Genomic DNA, 19228 nt, shown 5'->3' with positions numbered 1-19228 from the left:
CAGGCTGGCAGGCCTTTCTTGGTCAGTATTTTTCAGCAGACAATTTTTTCTGTTCAGCAACTTTCCCCTTCTAACCAGGCCACCTTTATGGCTGCTCACAGCCAGGTGAGCCAAGGCAGCCAGGTGAGCCTGCTGCCCATGAACCAGAACCCATGCACATCTCCTTAGGGTGCCTGAAAAGCTGCTACGTGCCTGCAGGCACGCTCACCTATGCCTCAAGTCTGGAGGTCAGGACTTCGTTGTCTAAATGTACCTTGTGCAGGTGTCCCAGGTGCTGCAGGGCATCTCAGATGGCATTAGGTGTCAATCTGTGGGCCACCAAGTCAAGTCTGGAGGAGAAGATTTATTTTCCCCTCATCTCTAACTGCAGTCCAGCAGTGCACATTTGTCCTGTCAGTCTGCTAATATGCCCCTAGTCCTGGCTGCCTTGGGTACCTACAGTGTCTAAAATGCACTGAAGCCATTGTCCAAGATGGTCTGCTAAATATAAAATCACTGTGTGATTATAACTTACTGTAAATATCCCATATAAACAAATTATATCAACATTTACATTGCTGTTCTCACCTTCCTGTCTCAAATGCTGGTAGAAAGCTACTCAAATGCTAAGTATAAGCATCATTTCCATCAGGGGAGAAATCCATTCAAAGGGATGATGTCTGAATGTGGTCCAGGACAGTAGGATCAAATGTTGTTACTACCTGATGACTACTGTGTCCATGTCTGGGCTCTCCAGTATGAGAGATATGGAGCTACTGGAGAGAGTCCAGCATAGGGCCACAAAGATGATGAAGGCACTGGAGCATCTCTCTTATGAGGAAAGGCTGAGAGAGCTGGCACCGTTCAGCCTGGAGAAGAGAAGGCTCAGGGGGGATGTCATCAATGTATATAAATACCTGAAGGAAGGGTGCAAAGAGGACAGAGCCAGGCTCTTTTCAGTGGTGCCCAGTGGCAGGACCAGAGGAAATGTGGGCACAGGAGGTTCTGAACATCAGGAAACACCTTTTCACTGTGAGGGTGACTGAGCACTGGCACAGGTTGCCCAGGGAGGTTGTGGGGTCTCCATATTCAAAAGCCAGCTGGACATCGTCCTGGGCAACCGGCTCTAGGTGGCCCTGTTTGAGAAGAGGGATTGGACCAGATGACCTCCAGAGGTCCCCTCCATACTCAACCATTCTGTGATTCTGTGATTCTGTGATAGATAGTTGGTAATTTACCAGTGTAAAGAAAGTGGTGAAAACAGTTTTTTGGGAACAAATATATCTCTAGAGCCTGCAGCTTATATTTCACCTGGATAGAGGTGTGACTCAGAAAGCAAGATTTAGAGAACATAAGTACAGAACTTCTGCCCAGCAAGCATGAAGTGTTGAGATATATCGGTAAATCATTTCCCAAAGGTCCTCAGACTCTGGACTTGAATCTTTGATTGTCTCAAATGTGTCCTTTCATATGAATAATGCTGTTGCCAGAAAAAAAAGGAGAGCATTTCTTTAGCATAAAGATACTTCTTTGTATGGAGGCATAAGCTGTAGAAAGAGACTTAGTATAAGCTATGTTATTCACTTACTCTAACCAAAGTTTTACCATTTGTAAGGAAACATAGCCAAGATCCAGCAGTATGAGAAGGATTGCAACTTGCTGTTGTGCAGAAAGAGAAGACCAAGGCTCTCCCTTGGTCTCCTGCCAGGGGTAGCAGCACACAAGTCCTGATTTCATGGGGGGAGCAAGGCCGATGTGGCATTGCTATGTCCTCGCCACAAAAAGGCTGAACTACGTGCTACTGGCGTAAGTCATTGCTAGATGACTTCTTCCTGAAGCCAGAGAGGGGAACAGGCAAGAAATGTTAAATTTCCAACCAAATCTTCTACAGCAACACAACTATCTATGATCTTTTATCAAGAGCAGATAGTAAACTGCTCATCTAGGGCTTATCTGTAAAGATAGAAACTAACAGAGTATCACAGCAATGTAGGACCAGTCTCTGAACTGGCAGGCTCTTCATCTTCTGGTTATGATCTTCTAAATAGATCAAGTAGCTGGGGTGGAAAGAACAATGTTAAGTAGTGTCAAAGTAAAGAATAAAAAAATAAAGAATAATGTGTATCATTGCCAGGAGCTAAAGTAGAGCAGATAAAAAATCAGGGGTGATTTTGAGGGAGCAAAATACAGGAGTCAAGCTGTGAATCTGTGTAGTAAATACTGGCAAAAAGACAGAACTTACAATTAGACATGATATAAAAGAAAAAAAGATTTTAAGCAAGTCTTGACAAATGCATTCTTGTCCAGCATCACTAAAGTAAAAAACATGGATTAAAGTAAAAATTAGCTGGATCCTTTATTTCTTATAATATTTGCTTTGTAACTTAAGAGTCTGAGAAAACTTTTATTTTTCTATATTCCAGATACATTTCAGAGCTTATTATATCATCATTTTCTTCAAAAACAGTTAAATAATGCCAGTGAAATATTCACTCAGTGAAAGCTGGTTTCCCCTAAATTATCCACAATTTAGCTGTAGGTCTTGCATAGATTTATGATGTCCATTATACCAACTCAAACGCAGTGTGCAGAGGCCTATAAATTGGTCTGTTTCTTCTCTTTTTGAAATGATTATAAGGTAAATGTTACCCAAGCCTATAGTAATATATTCTTTTCTTCATTTAAAGGACACCGTGTATTCCTTAAGTAGCATCCCAACATAGTGATGTGAGAATAGCCGTTCAGATCAGTAGGGTTAGAATTTTGCTGAAGTTAATTGGACAGACTGTTTTTATTTTGGTTTATTTATGGATGGGATTATTCTGAGCCAAATAGTGAATTTGTTGAAGTTACAAAGAGAAAAACTCGGAATAAAAGTCTTGCAGTCCATAACCCGTGTTCCTATCACTTAAACCGGCCACGACAAATCACGACATCTCATTCTATGTTCGGTAATACCATCTTTTAACTATGGTTATACAGAGAACATCTCTGATAAGGCAGCACTCCAAATAGCTACTCAGATAACCAGGAATGCCCTGTTGCTTTCCTGAACGTAGCAAAGCTTGGCTTTCTCAGCCTAGGTTAATGACAGCCGGGCACTTCAATTTCTTGCCTTTAGTCAAGGATAGACTGCTTACCCAGTAAATTAAATTCAAACTTAAATTCGACGCCTGATCCTCACGCATTCCCAATGGAGCATCACTCACGCAGCATCTTTTAAGGGCTTTGCTCTGCTGAGTTGTTTCGGAAGGAGACGCTGGAGGGCACCAGAGGGACGGAGCTGGCAGCCCCCGGGGCGGACAGCGGGGGCGGGCAGCCGGGCAGGGTGCCCTGCGGAAGGAGCCGGAGTTGGAGCGTCTCAGTCGGCGTGGGCATGGTGCCGTGGTGCTGTCGTGGCGAGAAGCGCGTCCCAGTGGAAAGCTGAGGGCAGTAACGGAGGAAGGCAGAGGGAAAGCCATACAGCAGTTGTTACAGCCAGCAATGCCGGTGGCAGAGGGGAGGGGGGAGAAAGAGAGGAAGAACATCAAAGGCAATAGTCACATCACCTAAAAAGGTCTTTTTCAACAGTGGCCTGCCCACTTTCCCTCACCTCATGTCCACCTACTGTCTGCAAACATTTTGGGAGAGGAGACCATAATTCTGGAGGATCCCAACAGGCTGGTGCAATGATCTGAAAAATGCAAAGTGTAATTCAATGAGGATGGGCTGAAAAACTCCAGTTCATTAAAGTGCACAACAACACATGAGATTTGACAACATTTTCACCAGGAAGAGGCTTCTCAGGTCCAGGATGAATTCCTGGCCACCACAAGAGAGCATCATCCCTGCAGTATATCTTTTGTCTTTTTGGTTTGCAGCAGGAACTTTGCATGTTCCAGATATGTGATCTCACCAGCAACCTACTCAAAAGTTTCTCTTTCTCAGTCTCCTCTGTCAGAGCTGTTCCAGTTTGAATAAATAATTTAATATTTACCACCCTTGGAGAGGGAGGCTGAATAGATTAGTTTTCTGCCTGCCAAACCAGTGCCCTAAATGCTGATATTTCGGCTCAGGACAAGTTCTTGCAAGAACATTTTTTTGCTTTCATCCCAGTGCAGCATGAACACATTTTTGAAATTACTGAAGTTTAGCAGATGGGAAAAACAGTTCTTTCCCATGTTGCTGGGAGAATGGTGCAGCCAACAGATTCCTGGCCCAGCTGCTGCTCTGAAGCTGTTAACGCTGGTCACTGCATACACTTGAGAGTTCAGCCAGTGAATTATAGCTTGCTATAATAAGAATGTTCTGCTTTCCATTAGATCACACTCGCTGGAACAATAGCAAATGCACTGAAGCAGCCAACGCTGCCGTCAGTGACATTTCAGGGTCTCTTTGCTTCATTGCTGGTGTCAAGTACTGGCAAAAGGACACCTTGGTCACATTGTCAGAAGTAACAGATCAGCTCTCTGAAGGAGAAACAGACATGTCAGGCCAGGTGAACAGCAAAGCACTTAGATTCCAAAGGAATCTTAGCAAAAGCTGAAGAAAAAATGAAAGCAGAGACCATAAATCATGTATTAAAATTCAATGCAGAGCTCTCTTGTGGTCTTATGTGAGTAATAAATAACACCCTAAGCTGTTAGCAGCAGCTTGAATACTTCTTTATCAAACCACTCTTTGAAACAAAAGATATGCCTGCCTCCTGGACTGAAATTGTTGCAGGGAGCCACAGAAAAGAGACTGGTTCACCCAGCAGAAGCAGAGCAGGAAGATATGTCAGTTTGGGTCACGCTACCAGAAGTTGGATCTGTTCATATGATAAATAAGAGTTCAAAGAATTCCCATATGATGGTATCTCTTTGGAAGGGCAGACCACTTAAAAAGGCCAGATCAGTCATGCAAGTGATGAAACTGAGTGGTCACAGGCATTAGCTCTTGGGTAGCTTAAGTGTTTTCATTATCTGCCGCTCCTTTAAAACACAAGGGCAACTCAAGGTCAGGAAGCAAAAATTTAGGCATCTATATATGCACTAGGTATTAAACCTCCAGTTATATACAGCCAAAGGTACAATATCAGCCAATACTGGCATATAAAGTGATTTATTCAGTCATCCATAAGGTCCTACTTTAGGATGAGCTGAGTTGCTCCTTGGGCTTTTACTGACTACATTGGCTCAAGACAAGATTCACACATAAATGTCCAGCGCCATCTGAGCACTGGGAGGGTGTCCTGTCTGGCATCCAGCCATCCCAAAAGGACGTGGGTTTCCCCTGCATTGTAAGTGCCAGGCACATATCTCAGACTTTTGAAATACTTCAAATGGCACCAATATTTAGGCAACTGAATCAAGCCATTGGTCTCCACTGAGCCATTGATCTCCATAGTCAAAACCTAGACAGCAAGCTTATTTTTATATATACCTATGTGTAGACATGTTAATTTAAGGGCCTCCACCTTGAACTGAATTCCACTCTAGATATTACCTATCTTTCTCTGCACTTGAAGATTTCATTGGCTTGAAGTTTTGTTTTGAGGCTGTTGTGTTTTTTATTTGTAGAAGCTCACACGCTTTGTTTCACTCACTTGAAATACTGTGCAGCAGCAGTTCACGTTCTTAAGGCTTAACAGGCTGGTGCAGAACAAATACATGTGCACGCTGGTAGCTTAGTGTTTAGAGACTGGTTTTGAACCTTTCCAAACCTGGCTTACTGGTGTTTTGTAAGAAAGTCCCTATGGCCCTCCTTCAGAGTGCGGAGACAAAAAATGGTTGGGTAGTTATGGGTGAAGTAGGAATGAAAGTATGTGAGAGCACCAGAGAAAGCAGTAAAGTGAGGACAGAGGGATGGTCAGTATTGATAACCAAGAACATGAATGGAAGCAGTCAGACTAGAAAATGCTGAAGAATGAGTTATTCATTTACATCATGGCCAGAAGGCCTGTGCTCCCTCAGCAAGACAACAAGGATGTCACATGTGCCATGCTTCCTTCTGCTGTCCCACCAGGAAGATAAAGATACCCAAAAAGCAGAATCATGGACAACAGACAGCAACCTTGCTGGAGATTTTTGGACAATGCAGCTTTCGAGGATGGAATTAGGATCTGGCATTCACTGTTCATCATTCAGTGTAGGACTCCGAATCAAATTCTGAACAGCATCAACTTGGGAGTGATTGTTCCAGTTCATTTGTTTTGAAGCTTTTCTCCCATCCTGCGTTACTTGCTCTGTTTTTTCCTGGAATGAAACACAACCAAAACCTGCCTGTCATTTGAACTGCTCTGCTGGTGAGTTGCTGACCCACTCCACGGCTTTGAGCAAGCAACTCGCTCACTCGCTATCTCAGTTGTGCCTTCTGAAAAACAGGGCAATGAGTTACACTTTGCTAATAATGAAAAAGTGGACATGAATGGAATTGTTCCCAGAAAGTAAATTACTAAATAAATATGCATTAACAAGGGATCCTAAAATGAGAACATACCTGTGGGAGCAACTGCATTTTCACTAATACCAGTCTTGAATAATACCTTGCCTTATGAAACGCTGAGAGTCACCGTGACAAAGCACAAATTGTTACCACGGTTATTAAGGTGATGGTGACTCTTTTCATTCAATGATATCGCAGGGATTAGCAGGAGATACGGCCCTTTCTGGGTTCTTGTTTGCTCCTGTTGCTGTTGTCCGTGGCTGCCTCTCCTGCAGGTACGGCTCGATCCTGCTTCTCAGTCATCTTCCACAAACAAATGAGTGACTGTGCTTAAACAGGCAACTTTTTAGTGGAGAGCATATTTTAGAGACATAGTCATAACAACTCCCAGACCCTTCATTTTAGAATGAATACCACCAACATTCACACATGCAGGACAGAAACAGTACGGTAATATATTCTTACTTATTTACTTGCATTACCATAAATTTTACAGACGTGGGTTCATTGACTAAGACTTTTACTGTGCGCAACAGAGAGATGAGATGTTCTGACCTGAAAAACTTGAACTGGGAGCCATCAGGTGGAAAGCAACAGGAAACAGAGACAATCAATCCTAGGCAGCAGCCTCAGCAAAGCAACCACTCAGTCATCATCAGGACTTTAGCAGGCTTGAGGACTTTCAGAGTAAAGAATGAGGTGAGTTTGAGGTGTTTATAGTGACTTTTTCTGAGAAGATAGAGTGGCTGTGGTGGAAGAAACACCAGAAGTGCTTGCTTGAAAATTATGAAGTTGGAAATGGAAATTTCCATCATAAGCTGAACAGAGGTAGAGCTTGATCTCTAAATGCTGAAAGGGTTATTCTAGAAGTTGTTTTATCTGAGCAGTCACAGCATGCAGTGTTGTGATGAGTTCATGGGAATAAGCAATTAATTCTCTGAGCAGTAAATGCAGTGAAGCCGTGTTTCTTTTGAACTTGAGTCTTATTTTCTTACCCACCCAACAGAAGAACTCTGCCAGCTCTCCTGACCCTAAAGGTCTGTATGACTTTCTCCTCACCTCAACACTACATTAATCTTCTTCTCATGTTCTCTAAATACCAGCTAGGTAAAGGGCAACATGAGGTCCCTCTGCCTCCCAACAAGGGGCATGTGCTGGCTGGCAGCCTGATAACCACGCTGACTGGCCCCAACGCTGCTGGTGAGCACACACTTCAGTTTTGCCTCATTAAATTTCCTTTCTTATGTAGAACCAGTCTTCAGAAGTCATGTAGAAAATTCCACTGTGCCACTATTCATCTCAGCTGATCATCCCAACTAGGCAGTAAAGAGAGAAAGGCACTCTTAGCCCATGATTCATCCCATCCCAAAATACAAATCTAAATCAGGTCACTTGAATCATGGTTAAAAGTGCCAACTGGTCTCCACTAACTGTAAGGACAACCTAAGGTGACTATCTCAGATGAAGACATCGATACTATGGAAGTCTAAACTTAGGTGAAATGAATCCTCCTCTAATGCCTTTGAGCTGTGTGTCACACTACTGCACGATGTTAAAGTGTGGCAGTTGGTTCAAAAGTTATTAGAGCGGGACAGATGGATAGACATTGTGATTACCAAAACCTGCCTTCATGCTAGGCTGAAAAATCAAAAAGTCATGGGGGAGTGTGAGAAAATAAAAATATATTTGTGCATATTTCCACAGGGGAAGATGCTACATTCAATGAATAAACTATTTGTTGTGTCAATGTGTTCTGGATTCTATGCCTGGACATCAGGTTTAGATATTTAAGGTCTAATCTCCCACCTAATAAACTGCATAAAGCTGCACCCAATAATTCCTGCATAAAATTCACAACTGCTCAGTAAAGTAGAGAATATACGGAAAAAGATAGCAAATCTCAAATCGAGACAAATTTTTTCTTTGAAAAAATAAATTCAGAAAATTACATTTATCCCTTTAATAGCTTAAAAAAAAGAAAAATCTGAGCTTCTATATAGCAGGTTTTCCAGTCCTGAGGCCATTCCACGCCTTTTTCTGAGTTCTCTCCGTATGCTCAACAACAGCTGTATGTGTGTGAGAGGTCAGAGCAAGGCACTCCAGTGCTGCAGTCACCACCATCTTCCCAGCAGTTAAAACCTCCACACATTGTTTGACAGCAAGTACCAACAAGTTGACCTACTCTACAAAGGTGAACTTAGTTTGCTTACCTTCTTGTCTTTTGGAAACTTCTCCAGGAATTAACATTTTTCCAGTCAGAGAGAAAGAAAGAAGGTGATGAAAGAAAGATGAAAGAGAAGTCAAACAAGACATAAGTGTTCCAATAAGATGAGAATATATAGCTGTTCTGTGTTGGAAAACAGAAAATAAACCCCAGCCATTAATTTGTAAAGGACCTTGAAACTTTCTTTTGCCTGCCCCTGTTTGAGGGCAGCCTGAGTTTCCACATGCCTCTGTTTCTCCAAGCCTGGAGCTGGTCTGCAAAATCCCCTCTAAGGGCTACCGTGCAGATGCACAAGTGCTCCACAACTCTAAATTGGTTTGTTAACATACCAAAAAAAAGTCCATTTTGTGCAACTTCATTCTGAAAAGGCCCCCTGAAACACACAGTTGTACAACAAATGCTCACCACTTACCTTGTGAGTGAAATCCCAGGACAGCTGGGGTGGGGGCACCTCCCAGCATCTCCTACACACCATTTCTCTTACGCAGCCCAGGTTGGCACATGCTCATCTCTGCCATTTTGGTGACTGCTTGGCGCTCGCGTCTGTGCTGTCCCTGCAAGGGGGAAGTGAGGATCAGAGAGATTTCACCAAGACTCACAAATTTCTGGCAGAGGTGGGAGGTCACAGCCACCCCCAGGCTCAGCCACCTCACGTAACCTCACCTCGTGCAGAAGCACGAGCCCGCAGAGCCAGCAGAAGAGACCGCCCTGCATCCTCCTCCCCGTTCCCCCACAGAGGCAGCTCTCTCCATCCCTCCAGCTCTGCCTCCCACCGGCACACGTCTCCGTGCAGCTGCATGGAAAAACCACATCATGACCCCGAGCCAGACTACAGCTTGTGTTTTTGTTCCCGTTGGCTGAGATTTCAGCCGGATCAGTTCCTCTGTCGTTCAGATCCGGCTTGTGCAAACTCAAGGGAGAGGGTAGGAATGAGCAGGTGAGGGATGCAGCACTACATCTTTTAGCACAATTCTGGCTAATGAGAGTTAAAAAAAAAATTTTCTACCCCTGAAGCAATTTCTCAGCCTTAGCAGAGCAGTCCTTTTCAATTTTTTCTCCATGAACGCGGAGGGTGTGTGACTGCTTCTGTAACTGGGCCGCATAAGTGTGGTGGGTTGACCCTGGCTCAGGGCCAGGTGCCCACCAGAGCCGCTCTATCACTCCCCTCTTTCATTAGACAGGGGAGAAAAGGTACAATGAAAGAAAACTTATGGGTCGAGATAAGGACAGGGAGAGATCATTCTCTAATTATCATCACGAGCAAACCAGACCGAACTTAGAGAGGGAATTCATCTTATTTATTACTAAGCAAAACAGAGCAGAGGAATGAGAAATAAAACCAAAATCTTAAAACACCTCCCCCCACCCCTCCCATCTTCCCGGGCTCAACTTCACTCCCGGCTTCAACCTCCGCCCCCCCCAGCGGCACAGGGGGACGGGGAGTGGGGGTTACGGTCAGTTCCTCACGCGGTGTTTCTGCCGCTTCTTCATCCTCAGGGGGAGGACTCATTGTTCCCCTGCTCCAGCGTGGGGTCCCTCTCACGGGAGACAGTCCTTCACGGCCTTCTCCAACGTGAGTCTCCTCCATGGGGTGCAGACCTTCAGGAGCAAACTGCTCCAGCGTGGGTCCCCCACGGGGTCACAAGTACTGTCAGCAAACCTGCTCTGGCGTGGGCTCCTCTCTCCACGGATCCACAGGTCCTGCCAGGAGCTTGCTCCAGCGCGGGCTTCCCACGGGCCACAGCCTCCTTCAGGTGTCTCCACCTGCTCCGGCGTGGGGTCCTCCACGGGCTGCAGGTGGAATCTCTACACCCCCTCATCCTCCCTCCATGGGCTGCAGGGGGACAGCCTGCTTCACCATGGTCTTCACCACGGGCTGCAGGGGGATCTTGCTCCGGCGCCTGGAGCACCTCCTCCCCCTCCTTCTTCACTGACCTTGGTGTCTGCAGATGTTCTTACATCTTCTCCCTCCTCTCTCTGGCTGCAAAAGCTCTCTCTAACTGTTTTTGTCTTTCTTAAATATGTTATCACAGAGGCGCTGATTGGCTTGGCCTTGGCCAGCGGCGGGTCCGTCTTGGAGCCGGCTGGCATTGGCTCTGTCAGACACAGGGGAAGCTTCTAGCAGCTTCTCACAGAAGCCACCCCTGTAGCCCCCCCCGCTACCAAAACCTTGCCACGCAAAACCAACACAGTTTGCAAATAGCAGCGGTTGTTTCGAACTGGAATGCGAACTGAAAATGCCAGGAGAGGAGACTGAAAGTATCACTTCAGAAAAGTCACCAGGTTTTTGAAAAGCTTAATGGAGCAATCAGCTGCCCACGTTGCATGGGACTCCTCCTGGCAGCCCCCAGGGCACACGGGCTGTTCTTTGGTGGGACTGCCAGGCAGAAGGTGAGCCCAAACAGCCAGGCATGTGGGCTAGCCCCTCTGGATCCAAGCGCAGACCTGCCGAAGCTTCTCACAAACCTGGGGATCTCACCATTTCCACTCTTCCAGCTCTGCTGCAGAAAGCCTAAGCTGCCAGCTCATGGGCAGCCAGCGTGGCAAGGTTTTGTCCTGCCCACCACCCCACCCCAGGGCCACCAAGTGACCTGCCATATTCCCAGGGGACCCCACTGGTTTGAAGCATTGGTCAAAACTGGTGTGTGCCCATGAAATGTTGTTTCCAATGAATCTGCAGTTCCCCGCGAAACATCAATCTTTCGGCAAATTCCTGTGGCCAGGGTTTCTGTTCATGGAGGGGCGAATGGGAGAGGGAAGCCTTCGGTGATTCTCCAGCGTCAGAGGGCCATGCTGCCAAAGGAGCATTTTCTCAATCCCAGGGCCCACAGAAATCCAATTAAAGTTGCTGGGTCCACTGAGAGTTGCAAAAACCTGCCATTTTGTGGCTGTTAACATTGGAGTATTAAGGATTTTGAGAAGTTTAAACAGAAAAAAATAGAAAAAAATGAGGGCGTTCCTTATACTGTGTTAGAAAGACATACAGTTTAATAAAACAAAGACTTTCTCCGATGTCTTCAGTACTGTTTCTTATTAGCCTGGTGAAGGAGTGTCAGCTTTCTTCTGCTGATAGCGTAGCAGAGTTGTGCAATGACAGTCTGTCCCAGTGCCACCTGGCTCTAGGTGTTTCATGGTCAGTATATCGTGCAAATACCAAGTTACTGGTTTGCTAGCAAGTTTGCTCATGTGAAACAGGGCCAACAGAGGATGACTGGACGGAAATTATAGGGTCTTGTCACATTATAGAAGGGCACAATGGCACATAAGATGCACCGTAGCCTGAGACCAGAGACATTCAGCAAATCTAGGATCATGTTAAAAACCAATTATGTTTTCAAATTTAAATTAAATTACCCTGAATTTATATTTTTTGGAGAGGACTGTTATTACATGGGTAAGGGTATATAGGGCTTTTTGCTCCATTATTTTAATTATGCTTCAAGTTGGTAGTGACTAAGTAACTTGAGAAATTCACATCTCCCTCTGCAGAAGTAATTAGTAGATTTGGGCTGTATCAGACCATGACATGTGTAAAAGGCTTCTCCGTGTGTGCTCCTCATTGGCATGGGCAGGAGAGACCTGGACAAGCTGCTCTCCCCCCGGGAGGGCTCCCAGGTCACCCCATGCTGGTGAACTCATGGGAAATGATGCTGCTACACTGTGATCTCCCCACAAATACTTTAAAGGGTCTTGTCTCCTCTGGCTGTACACCCCCTTCTCCCCACAAACAGAAATGCACTGTGATAAGAAAGTCACCTGAATTTAATTCCTGAAACTATTTTTTCTCCTGAAACTCTTGTGCAAGCTGTCCTCCCTGGAAGTACCAAAAGTCTGTTTACTTCTGCATTTTCCACTTGAAGCTTTTGGAAATAATTTACAGTACAGAGGATTAAAATAAACCAAGTCGCTACTCAGAGAAGATATCAGTTGTCACAATTAGTCTGTCTTTGACTGCTTCTTACCACTCTCAGTAGAAAAGTGGCAAAGTTGGTGGCAAATTTGATCTATTGATCCAAATGAGGAATTAAATTCATTTAGGAAGAATGGGTGCCATCTAGAAAACAAGCAGAGGGCTTATAATTAATTAAGGCTAAAGGTATTCATTTATTTGTATTCCAGAAGGCTGCCCTTTGGACTCTCCTGAAGATAACACATTAACATTAGGACGAAATGTTGGCATGCTGTTCAAACTTTTCACCTGATATTGAATTACAAGCTACACATGCTGAGTCACTGGTCTTTTTTATTAGCTCAGAGGAATAGCATGACATTGCTCAACAATGGAGACCAGCCTAAGTTTTACAGAGATAAGAAATGGATGAATTTCCTCCTGAAAGAATTCCATGTATTTCTGGCTTCATTTGGTGATGTGTCAGCAGAAAACCAAACTGAACTGATAAAAAGGATCTGCTCACTTGTTTTCTTAAAGAAAATCTGTCTCTTTTAGATTATTCCAAGTAGCATCATATTGGGTCTCTAACTACCAAGGAACTGGAGACCTGATTTTCATAGCACTGTTCCCATGTAGTGATGTAGTCTATCATGCCGCATTGATTATATATAACCATAGTATGGCCCACAGATACATAAAGAACAACAACAAAGAAACCCATCCACAAATTTTAATTGTTTTCATCTCCAGTGGGTCTGAGATGGAAGGAGAAAGGTGAGATTTTAGAGGGGCACGTGAACAGCTGTTTGGCTTGGATGGAATTAGTCAGGTTGTCAGAAGTAACAGGGAGCACGGTCAGAATTTGCTAACTCAGCAGCTTATTGGATTCTGCTTTCAGAAGCTAAAGTCCTACTGGCGGGTCAGTAATTAAAGCACAGCTTGGTTCAGGAGAGCTCTTCTACTTGGTCCACACTTGCCAGAAAACAACTAAATGGGCCTACAAGAAATCTGAAGAGGGACTGTTTACAAGGGTATGTAGTGACAGGACAAGGGGTAATGGGTTTAAACTGAAAGAGAGTCGATTTAGATTAGTTATTTGGAAAAAATTCTTTTTTTTCCAAAAAAGGTACTGGAACAGGTTGACCAGAGAGGTTGTGGATGCCCCCTCCCTGGAAGTGTTCAAGGCCAGGTTGGATAGGGCTTTGGGCAACATGGTCTAGTGGAGGGTGTCCCTGCCCATGGCAGGGGCGTTGGAACTAGATGATCTTTGAGGTCCCTTCCAACCCAAACCATCCTATGATACTAAATATTTCTATGGATTTTTGGCAATTACAATTACTTTTGGTACCACCCCCCAAAATAACAATGTTCCTTTCAAAGTTGCAGTTTCTACTTGTAGATCTCTTAGTGTTTCAAAAGGATGAGAATATTTAAAATTGACTCCATCCTTTGTACAGTCAAGCAAACATTTCCCCATCAACCAGGACAATTTCTGTCTTCTGATCCCTCTCAGGTTTAATTCTGTCTTGGATTCTGCTACCAATCGGCTCTGCGAGTCTTGGAAAAGCCAAGTGTGCAAGTGGGACAAGTTATCAAATGCAGAAACCTGAGAAGCAGAAACGTGCTTCCTTCACAAATACAAGTGTAATATGCTATTGAATAGCAGCTATTATCTTTATTTTACAGTGGGGAAAATGAAGTGATATGCCTTAGGTAAAAATAACATTTCAATCAGGACAGAAAACAGCAATTTCTGACTGAGATCTGTTTAGTGTTTTCTGACTGGCACCATAAACAGAGCCAGCATTTGCAGGAACGGGTGTCCAGCAGTTCGCATCTGAAGATCCTCATTTGATTTTGCAAAACTTTCATACAGCTGAAAAGTTTTCATTCTGGATATCTCTAAGAATGCCCGTCATTAGAAAATATTGACAAAAATGGTTGTCATTGCTGAGAATAAGACAAGGCTTGAAATAAGTCTTTTTTTTTGAGGGTTCAGCCACTGTTGAGAAGATGACCAGGTGGGAAACATGCCGTGTTTCCTAGGTTAACAAAACTACGGTTGATCCTTTGAGCAGCTCTTCAGTAGCTACGAATTTGGTGGGGAATTTCCCATTTGGAGAGGTGGGAGTTGAGCTATATGAGGAACTCCTCAAATTCCATGCATCCAACAAATGCAGGTTGTAAGTGCTCAGGATACTCTGCTACACCAGTCTTTGGAGATGGTTTCTGAACTCAGCAGGGTCTGACAGATCTGCCGTCCCCAAGCTGCTCCAGCTGGGCCAGCCTCACACTTTTGTGAAGGGCGCAAGGCAAGGATCAGCACAAGGACCCAATGGATCGGCACAAGATACACACTTATCACAAAGAAGTGACAAAAAAATAGCTGAGCAGTTCTGTGTTCAGTTCATCTCAACTTCTTCTGCAGCTGGGAATAAACAGATTTCTTTGATCAGCATATAATGTGTGAAAGGCAGTGGGAAGACGTGTGTCTTAGCATCCTTTTGGGACTGACTCGCTGGGGTGGACAGCCTATCTCTTAGTGCACAAGTTCAAATGGCAGACGTCAGTGCTGTGAATTGAAAATGTCTGACCTGCTGATGAATGCATAAGCATCAGTATGTATGGTGGCTACATAGAAGATCTGCATTTTCACCTTTGTTTTTTGTAAACCTAGGAGGTTATTCACACACCCACCCCAGAAAACATGGGCCTGGACTAAAAGAAAATTATCAATGCAAAGTCAGTCCCTCTAATGTCATGAAATACCAGAATTAAGCTTGCCTTTAATGTGGTACCCTGTTGTGTATATATTATGATACACCTTTTTAATGATACCGCTGCATTATGTTCCTTTCAAGAGATCCCTGCTTCATTCATTACACAGGAAGAGCAGAGATTTCTTAATGAGAATCTGGGTAGGATTTTTATTAGCACTGTCTTTCTGCACCTTGTTTTATTTACTGAACTTATTCCCAGTACAGCTCTGAGTAGAAAATTAAAAATGTAATATTTGATGTCATTACTCTGAAAGTTGAATGCAGCTGCACCTGAGTGCTAAGACTCAGTAGTCCAAGATAGGAAACTAAAAAATGAAGACTAAGGAAGCTGTGAAATCATGTCTTGCCTCCCCCAGGTTGCATGACATAGCCATGTCCAGCTGCACTCGCTGTGGCACTAGTCCTACTCTCCTCTCAAGTTCCCCGCTCAACCCTAAAAGCCTTCCACATTCTGCAGCAAATGCAGCAGAGATCTTTCAGGGAGCAGCATGTTTTGGCCCAACCCCAGAAAATGTCCATCTTTTCCTCTCATACAGTTACGCCAATGTCCTCAGGCTGCCACTTTTCTGACTGACTGACTGTAGGATTTTCTGCAGTACAGAAATTTTTCTGCAGTACAGATATTATTCTGCAGTACAGAAAAATACCTAAAGGTATTATAGGGAAATGTGAAGTTGAAAACCTGAAATTTCCTCAGATCTATCCCAGAACTGACCACTATATCCAATGCCCACATGCATGCACACAGAAGAATGGACTCCCATCGTAGAAGGATCCTGAAGGTGGACAGATTGGCCAAAGTTCACGTAATAAGGTAAAGCATCCACTTCTCCTCTTTCCCAGGAGACAACACGATGGCTGCATTTTGTGGTACTGTGAGCACTAGGCTGATTCCTGCCTGTAAGGTGGTGGCAGCTGCAACATGGAAGCCTCCATCTTCAGACTGCCAAGTCACTACACTACAGCAAAGTAAAAAGCAACACAAAAACCCTGTTTCTTGAAAAGAGGCTGAAGTGGAAAGCTATCATCCATTTAAAGCTTTCAGAGGAGAACCTGTTCAGGAAAACCAGCAAGTATGCTCTCTGTGTGGCTTAGCTCTTTCATCCATGATTTCTTAACATACCAGCTCCAGGGATCTTCTAGAAGGGTGAAGGTTTTCATATGTAGATGCCCTCTTGAGTACTCTAGGATATCCCACCCAGCACCCAGCTGCCGACACAGAGGGCAGGGGGGTCCAATAGGTCCTATGGTGTATCTGCAGCACTGTGTGGACAATGTCTTAGCTACCCTTGGTAGCTTATGTCCAGGCATCTGCCTTGCTCCCCATTTCCCTAAGGCTGTCAGTTTTGGCGCGCATAGCCCATTTGCTGCCATATACCCAAGGCTCCCACATAGCTGCCAACTGCACGTGCTTGTCTAAAGCAGGGTGCCAAAGGCAACAGTGAGTCATTGCCATGTTCACCCCAAGACACTGTTGCAAGAAGAACACGGGTTGTTCTGGCTGTGTTTTGTTTTTAATGAGGCTGAAGCTGTACTTCCCACAGAGCTTAAAAAGTGGAAAAGAAAGCCTTAGTTGACCTTTCATGGGAGGATCACTTGTGAGGTGCCTTTTCTTTTAAACTAATCTCAGCAGAAGAATGAGGAAACAGTCAGATAAGTGTTAAAATGAATGATGAATCCACACATCAGATAACTGAGCCAGTTTTGAAATAATATTGTACCTTGTTATTTTAGATTGAAAACCAGGACTGTTCAAAACTTAAAAGACTAAAACTGCTCCAACTGCAGCCAATGGAAATATTGTCTTTGACTTCAACAGAAACAGAAAATGTCTGAGTTAATCTGCAAAAACTTTGAAACTGGAGTGATGACTAGTTGCTGTCAATCATTACTTCTCCTCCTTTTTCTCCAATTCAATCATGTTAAATCTTTCATGGGCGGTACATTTAATTATCATTCATTTATTTGATGTCTAGCTTCATAGTTGCTCTACAGATTTTTGAGAGGAAGATTAAAAGCTGATCTGTTTCTAGAATCTATGTGTTGTGGTTTAACCCCAGCTGGCAATTAAGCACCATGCAGCCACTCGCTCACTTCCCCCCACCGCCCCAGTGGAGTGGGGAGGAGAATTGGAAAAAACTGAAACCCATGGGTTGAGATAAAGACAGTTTAATAGGACAGAAAAGTAAGAGTATAATAATAATAATAATGAATAACAACAATAATAAATAATTAAATAATATATTATTGTTGCTGTTGTTGTTATTTACACAAAACAAATTATGCACAGCGCAATAGCTCACCACCCGCTAAACGATGCACAGCTAGTTCCCGAGGCACAGCACTCCCCTGGCCAACTCCCCCGATTTATATACAGAGCATGACATCACATGGTGTGGATGGAATACCCCTTTGGCCAGTTTGGGTCAGCTGTCCTGACTATGCTCCCTCCCAGCTTCTTGTGCACCTCCTCACTGGCAAAGCATGGGAAGCTGAAAAGTCCTTCACTTAGCATAAACACTGCTTAGCAACAACAAAAACATCAGTGTGTTATCAACACTGTTCCCATCCTAAATCCAAATCACAGCACTATACCAGCTACTAGTAAGAAAATTAACTCTATCCCAGCCAAAACCAGGACACTATGATAAGAAAAACCCCAGCTAAACAAAAAAAAAAAACCTGGAGGAAGAAAGCCCACTTAGGTCCTATGGAGAAGGCAAGAGAGATTGCTGTTATCTCTTGGAGGGAGCTGAGACATGAGCTTACAAAATATGCAGATTTTTTTGACCATCTTCCCTTAGAGCAAAACCTTGTCGCTGCCATCTTTCTGTCTAATCTGTCATATTGCACTCCCAGCTTTATCCACATATACTCACAGTGTGAAAGACAAATCCATAATGGCAAATAAAAATAACACATATATACAGGATGGTGCTGAAGGTAGACAGAACTTGCGTATGAACAGAACTTGGTCTTTTGTTACTCAAGGATAGTGGCACATTACAACAAAACATATTTACCAGCTTGCCACTGCTTTAAAACTCTTGTTTCCTTTTCCTCCTCTTCCTTTCCCTAGATGCAAACCAAGTCACACAATCCTATGTGTGACTATGTGCTCTTCACAGTTTGAGTCAATTCCATATGCCATCACAAAACAATTCACCTTTTTTCCTAGTTTAATATCCTTCTTGATTCCAGTAAATTGAATTGGCTACGTGCAGGGTCAGAAAACACAAACCAGTGCACATGAGGGGAGGAGGGCCAAGGCAGGAGAGCAGGGAGAAGGGCACAGAGCCTCTTCCTTTATGTGGAAATGAGCTGTTAGACCATCTCAAGCCCAAACGTGCAACTTCACCTATGGCAGCTTTGCTGCAGACACGTTAATTCTTTGTTATGTGCCCTGTAGACTTGTCTTAACAGCCATCTGCAGCCTGTCAGTAATTATATAGCCTAGCTCAGATGACTGAACAGTAGCGTGATATTTGGTGAACATAAAGAACTCCAAGAGAAAACTATCTCAGAGAGCAGATATTAAATGTGTTCAGAGGCCTAAAATGTAGAGTAGCATCTACTGAGGTGTTTCCAAAGCGCTTAGCTACCCCTTGAGAGCTGTGCATGTCTTTCTAGTTGTAGCATCTGTTTCTTCGAGAACCTGGCCCTCACCACCACACAACCTCCTTGGTCATTTAGGACTGTGTCTTTCTACAACACAGTGTGAGAAACAAGTGTGGTAACAACACCAAACACCCTGCAGCTGATGGTCCATGGCTACTTGTAACAGCAATGCTTACACAGTGTGTGGGAGCAGTGGTGAGACAGCAGCTGGCAGACCTACTCCCTCACACAACATGGTTCCTCACAGGGAGAAAGCAGAGCTATTGAAGCTCATATTGCACCCATTCTTCAGGACCTGAAGATCTATCCAGGAATACAACCTGCCAAAGA

Source organism: Balearica regulorum, chromosome 3 (genome assembly GCF_011004875.1).
Source record: "Balearica regulorum gibbericeps isolate bBalReg1 chromosome 3, bBalReg1.pri, whole genome shotgun sequence".
In the NCBI taxonomy this organism is placed as follows: domain Eukaryota; kingdom Metazoa; phylum Chordata; class Aves; order Gruiformes; family Gruidae; genus Balearica; species Balearica regulorum.
The sequence above is the reverse complement of the archived record's forward strand: the minus strand, read 5'-3'. Positions refer to the sequence as shown.